The 7,224-nt window shown below is 35.2% G+C and overlaps 1 pseudogene; it reads left to right on the plus strand.

Moving 5' to 3' along the window:
- The first annotated feature begins 672 nt into the window (after positions 1-672).
- Positions 673-5,920, plus strand: LOC146915289 (uncharacterized; annotated as a pseudogene).
- The last annotated feature ends 1,304 nt before the right edge of the window (positions 5,921-7,224 follow it).

The raw sequence follows: 7,224 nt of genomic DNA on the forward strand, positions 1-7,224 counted from the left end.
TGATAATTATTAGACATAATTTAGTTTCTAAAATGTCAGCAAATAAAATTTGGATAAGGTTGCATTGAAAATTGTGCAGAAGAGAGGTTAGAGTGTACGTTGAGAATAAAATTAGGAATAAAAAATCAAAGTTGTATTAAAAATGTAGAGTGTCATTTATTTGAAACAAATTTATTTGTCTAAAATGACACTCATTCTAAAACTAACCACCAGGCCAAAATGGGGAAACTCAAGATTGACCTTTATAGGTTTCTAGGTACAAGATCTTATTTTACATGTTGTGTCATATGGTAGGTAATCATTGCATAAACTTCATGAGTATCCTTGAGATTTCCGTATAAGGATGTTAGGTGAGAGTCTAGGTCAACTGTTCAATTAAAAGGGATGTATAGTCCCTGGTCTAAAGTGTATTTTATTTATGGATGTATGGATTTCAAGGGTTGTAGATTATGTACGGGGAATTATGTTTTTTTGTCTTGATGTGATCATTAGGCTTGATGTATGTTTGAAGATTGGATTGTTGTCTTTTTGTGGCAATTGAAGAAAGTCAGCAGCTATTTATATCTGTTTGTTGCGTTGTGCAAACTCGTGTGTGTATATTCAGTTGTTTTTTTTCCATTGCCTGATCCGCTGGTGTTAAATTTGATTGGTATGTTATATATCACCCAGACTATGGGTAAGCGTAAAAGGAGAGAAAGGAAGGATAAGTTGTGTATACAGCGGAACAGCTCCGTAAAAAGGTCGAAATTTTCGCACAATGAGACTGGTATTGATTTTAATTTGCATCTACTATTGGATAAATAATTGCGTGTTTGTGTTGTAGTGGGTGGACTTAATTTCCAAATAAAATGTACCTTATACATTGAATTAATATATTGCAATAAAGTGTATTGTTAATGAATTTGTATTCTATGCCCATTCATGTTAACAATTGATAGTCATTAATCTATCAACTCATTATAGTCTATGTGATCTGTTGATTGTTTTTGTCAATGTGTTGGTAGGTTCCAGTTCGATCAACGAATATACTCGCATTGAGAGATGCTCGCATCATCCTGGAAACAGTATATCGTGTTTTAGTGGTTAGTGTGGTTAGTTGTTATTTTTGGTATTGTTTGATCTAATAAGACATGTCTCTTTTGTTAATCATGTATTTAATGTAGTCGTTGCTCCTCCTATTGATCATAGGATTCGAGGGGTTGACAATTTCTCAAATACAAGCAAAAAAAAAATGATATGAAAGAAAACAAAAACTCGCTGCTAAGAGATCTACGTTTGTCTTCAAGAGACATTCGACTTTTTTAGACATGGATGTGGGTATTTTCATCATTACTTAATTTTTTAAGTTTTCAGGTCGCATTTAATTTAATTGGTATTTTTAATAGTGGTTAAAAAAAGAGGGCGATCTAGAAAGTCAGCATTCGCTTCATTTGAGGCAGAGGATGTGTCTGTTGTTGGTGAGTGTTGTTTGTTTTCGATTGTCCAGGCTCATTCTTGAAACTTAATATTTTTGTTCATTGATGATTGTTCTTTTGTATTTGTTAGCTAAACATCATGGTATGTATTAATTTCTTTATTCTCTATAGATCGGAGCATTCAGTCTTACGAGGCAGAATATGATACATCTCACTTGGTAAAGGATGCGTCAAATTTTAAGTTGTTTAGGTTCAGTGAGACTGAGGGTAATATATTACGTGCATTTAGTAGAAAAATTAAACATTTTTTTTGATGTTTTCTGCCTTTGTGAATTTTTTATGATATTCATTATTAAGTAGTAGTGATTTTGGTACAGGGTATTTGGACATTGGTGATATGGACATTGAATGTGGTAATTGTCGTGCTAAGGTTTGGTATCTCGAACGAGGTAGAGTTGATGCTGATTCCTTGGAGCCTGCTTTTTCAATATGTTGCATAAAAGGCAACATTACTTTGCCAAAGATGAGACAACCTCCGGTCCTACTCAGAAAGTTGTTTAATGGTGTTCATAGAAAGAGCTGCATCTTTTTGGATAATATTAGATCATATAACAACATGTTCTCATTTACATCTCTAGGGGGACAAATAGTGTCAAATACTAGTGGAAATGGTGGTCCACCTCATCACTCTCAAGCTTCGAAGTTTGCTCAGTTGTACATTTATGATACTCAAAATGAAATATCGAATCACATGTCTCATTTCAGGTAAAAATTTGTATTTAATTCATTTTGCTTGAAATAATTTTTATTAACATCGAGATTATTACATTAATAAATTTTGATTATAATGTTTGTTGTAGGTCGTTCGAATCAACTAAGAAGTTGGATCGTGTTTTGGTTGAGGAGCTTTTAAAGGTTATGGACAAAGACAATCGGTTGGTGAAGATATTTAGGATGGTTAGGGATTATATTGAAAACAACGATAGTGTGAACGTGACCTTACGGTTATTTCGTAGTCGTATTCACGATGCTCGCACTTATAATGTACCCGAAGTGGATGAGATTGCAGCTTTGATTGTTGGTGAGATTGAGGATTCTTCCGAAGGTAGAGATATCATTCGTGGAACTGACGGTGTCATGCAAAGAATCCATGAGACCCATCCTAAATACATTCCTTTGCAGTACCCTTTGTTGTTTCCTTATGGAGAGGACCAATATCAAGAGAAAATTCAATTAAATTTTGTGACTTCTACAAAAACTGTTAAAAAGAGGGTCCGTGTTGCACTCAGGGAGTTTATTGCATATCGTATGCAGGAGAGGTCCCTAGAGGATTCTGTTATTTTAAGGAGTAGGAGATTACTCCAGCAGTTTATTGTTGACACATATTCCATGATAGAATCTCAAAGGTTATCATATATTAGGAATAACCAGTCAGATTCGATCTGACTTTTTAAATGGGGTCCAAGAGGCTGTTAGTCGTGGTAATGTGACTGCATCTTCCATTGGGTCACGTGTCGTCTTGCCTGCGTCTTTTACTGGAGGTAGAAGATATATGTTCAATAATTGTCAAGATGCCATGGCTTTGTGCAAAAGATTTGGTTATCCTGATCTTTTCTTAACTTTGACATGTAATCCAAAGTGGGTTGAGATACAGAGGCACATGTCAAAATCTGGTAATTATGTTCATTACAGGCCTGATATTAGTTGTCGGGTTTTTAAAATAAAGCTAGATCGGATAATGGCTGATTTTAAGAAGGGGGATGTCTTTGGTAAAGTTATTGCAGGTAAGACTGTGTAGGTGATTGAATTATTTTTGAATTATGTTTAATTTCGTATTCGACGTAGAGATTTTGGGGTAACTGTCTCAAAAAAGGAAATTGAACTTGATAATCGTAGTGTTGTTCCATACAATCCCAAGTTGCTCATGAGGTATCAAGCCCATATTAATATTGAATACTGCAACAAGTCAAATTGTATAAAATACCTTTTTAAGTATATAAACAAGGGTGTTGATAGTTACTGCTTCATTGCAAACTAACGAGGATGGGTGTGTTGATGAGATCAAACAGTACTATGATTGTTGGTACTTATCACCTTCAGAGTCTGTATGGAGGATTTTTAAGTTTGACATTCATCGAAGATGGCCAGCAGTAAATCGACTTACTTTTCATCTGGAAGGGAAGCAAAAGCTTATTTTTAAAGATAGTTCCAAATTGATGAATGTTTTGAAATATAATGAGAAATTGGGAACTATGTTTCTTGCTTGGATGGATGCAAACAAGAAATACCCTCAAGGTAGGCACCTGACTTATAGTCAATTCCCTACCATGTTTACCTTTAATTCAAGACACAGGAGATGGCGTCTACGGAAGTCTGGGTAATCCGTTGGTCGATTGACCTTTATTTCTCCAAGCAGTCGTGAGATATATTATCTTAGGCTTTTGCTCAATGTACAAGTTGGATGCACTTCTTTTGAGGATATAAGAACCATTGATGGTGTTGTTTACGATACGTTTCGTGAGGCTTGTGGTGCTCTTCGTTTGCTTGAAGATGATCTTGAATTTATCAATGGTTTGAAAGAGGTTGCTCTTCTCAGTTCTGGGTTTACACTTCGTAAAGTGTTTGCAAAGATGTTGCTTGCAAATTCAATGAGCGACCCGTTGAATGTGTGGAATCAAATGTGGGAAACTTTGGCTGATGGCTTATTGTATGACAGACGAATTGTCCTTAAATCACCTGGTAGTGTGTTTGACATTTTTTTAAAAAGTTATTTGTTTTGTTGTGTTTCTATTTTTCTAATTTGATGTTGGTTATATATTTTTTTTTGTCTTAAGATTTGGTGATATCGGACGAAGATTTAAAGCAACTTTGTCTTTCTGAGATAGATAAATATCTTCGCAACAATGCAAAATGTCTTGAAGATTATGATTGTATGCCGATACTGAACATGAACAATCGTGGTAGGTTTGATAATGTCTTGCTTGATAATGAATTTAAGTATGATGTTGCAGACATGGAGGCTAAACATAGAGAACATCTTTCGAACTTGAACGTTGAACAAAGGCAAGTTTATGATGAAATTGTTAAATCTGTTGATAACAAAGAAGGGCGAATGTTTTTTGTTGATGGGTATGGTGGTACTGGAAAGACATATTTATGGAAGGCACTCTCTTATAAATTTCGTTATGAAAATTAAATAGTTTTGAATGTTGCATCCAGTGGGATTGCTTCTTTGCTTTTACCTGGAGGAAGAACTGCACATTCGCAGTTTGCCATTCCACTTCTTTCCAAGGAATCAACTTGCAGAATTGATAAGGGTAGCAATAAGGCCGAATTATTGGTGATGAGCAGTATTATTATATGGGATGAGGCACCGATGATTAATAGATGGGCCTTTGAGGCATTTGACAGAACTCTTCATGACATAATGAGTGATTTTTGTGGTGGTAGTTCAAATTTGCCTTTTGGTGGCAAAACCATTGTGTTTGGGGGAGATTTCCGTCAGATTCTTCCAGTGATTCCAAGAGGAAGTCGTGCTGATATTGTATATGCCACCATCAATTCATCTCCTCTTTGTCGTGGCTGCAGGGTGTTAAAGTTGACGAAAAACATGCTGCTTGAGTTCTCAGATAATGAGCAAGATAATTTGGCCGTTAGGGAATTTGCTAATTGGATTCTTGATGTTGGTGATGGAAAGATTGGTAGGTCGAGGATTGTGATGCTATAGTTGAGATTCCTCATGATCTTTTAATTGAAAATTTTGAGGATCCAATTGATGCCATTGTTAATGCAACTTACCCAAATCTTATTGAGAATATGAAGAATTTGAATTTTTTTAAGGAGAGAGCGGTTCTCGCTCCCACTCTTGATGTTGTACAACAAATGATCATGTTCTCTCTATTATGCCTAGAGATTCAAAGGAGTATCTCAGTTGTGATGCAGTATGCAAGGGCGATGGAGATGCAGGAATTGATCAGAGATGGATTACAACTGAATTTTTAAATGATATAAAGTGCTCTAGAATGCCCAATCACAAACTAATCCTTAAGGTTGGAGTGCCTGTCACGTTGAGGAATATTGACGTTTCATCTGGTCTTTGCAATGGTACTAGGCTTATTGTCAATCATCTGGGTACAAATATTATAGGTGTTGTTGTTGTTACCGGTACAAATATAGGAGACAAGGTGTTTATTCCTCGGATGAACTTGATTTCTTCCGACGCCAATGTATATGTTAGTTTTCAAAGGAGGCAATTCCCCTTGTGTTTGTGTTTTGCTATGACTATAAATAAAAGTCAAGGTCAAACTTTATCATCGGTAGGATTGTATCTTCCTAGACCCGTATTTACCCATGGACAACTCTATGTTGCTCTATCTCGCGTTACGAGTAGGAATGGGTTGCGGATTTTGATAACCGATGATGAGGGTAAATCTTCGAGATCTACTATCAACGTGGTATATCAAGAAGTTTTTCACAAAATTTATATTTGAATTTGTTGTTTACAATCTTCCAGTTATTAATGTAAAATAGCAATTGTGTAAATAATGTGTAGATAGTTTGAAATTGGTACCCATGCTTGAACTAAACGTTGCCAGTTTGTCGAAATTAAATTGCATTTTTTTTGCCCATCATAAATTGATTAATTGTTTTTCTTAACTAAAATAATTATATAACGTGTTCTATCATGTAGGCCAACATTTGTATGTATGCTAGAAAAAGGACCTACTGCTTGGTTGTCGTGTTTGTGTGTTTTGCAACTATTTGTGGTCTACAATATACTATTGTGATAGGTATGATAGACCTGGTATGATTATGGTTTAAGCTTCACATGTCTTCTTGACTGCCTAGAATCCCGTTTGAATTATAGATCGAGACTGTGGTTCAAAAAATTTGTTATTTGTTTTAAGATATATTCATAAATAAAGTTCCAGTTTTTCTTCCGATTTTAAGATATTCAAAAAATTGGGCAATGTGATAATAAATTTATTCGTGAAATTTTTTGAACCTTAAATGATCAGATTTTTAGATATTCAAAAAACAACCTCCTATATAAAAATAAATTCATTATATCATCAGGTTTTAGGAGATTCGCAAAAATTCTTTTTTTTACCTCGAAAAGGTGGTCGACAATTTTATTTCAATTGCGCACCCTTAAAACAGAGAAATTGGTAGGAGGGATCTTATGGTTGATATTGTAGGAGTTGGATTTAATAAATTGTACAAGTGCAAAGTAGATTTACCTAATTTGAACATCAATTGGGATTGAACATTGACAACACAAGAATCAGTGATAGGATGAATCTAACATCAACGCTTAGTTTATTCTATTTAGTTGTCTCATTGCTTAAGGAGATATAATTATCCTTGACTTGGGGATATTTTATTTCAGGTAAGGTCCCTTCCATTTGGATGTTGAATTGCAAGCTGCCATTGTTCCCATGATAATTACTGACCCAAAAGCCAGGAAGCAGAAAATCAGAGCCATTGTCAATCTTTTTTTCGCTGTTGCTAATTCGGCTTTCAGCTTCCTGTTCTTTGCCTTCAGTTTATCGATCTTTAGCTGTTTTTCATCAACTGCATCTTCATAGTCCACCAATTTGAAGAAGCTGCATCCTTTATCATCTGAGTTACGATAATTTGTGCAACCCCATAAATTTCTTCCGTAGTTCGGATTCGTTTTATTTGTTACCGTTCGAATGACTGTGGGTTCTCCACACAAGCAGTTCGGACCAGATCTTCGTCGCATAGTAGATCCAATGGATCCATAGGAAGCTTCACCTAAGAGTTGTCGTGAATGGCTTTTTGTTGA

This window comes from Medicago sativa, chromosome 6 (genome assembly GCF_051527215.1).
Source record: "Medicago sativa cultivar Bolivia chromosome 6, Bolivia_mono, whole genome shotgun sequence".
NCBI classification, from domain to species: Eukaryota; Viridiplantae; Streptophyta; class Magnoliopsida; order Fabales; family Fabaceae; genus Medicago; species Medicago sativa.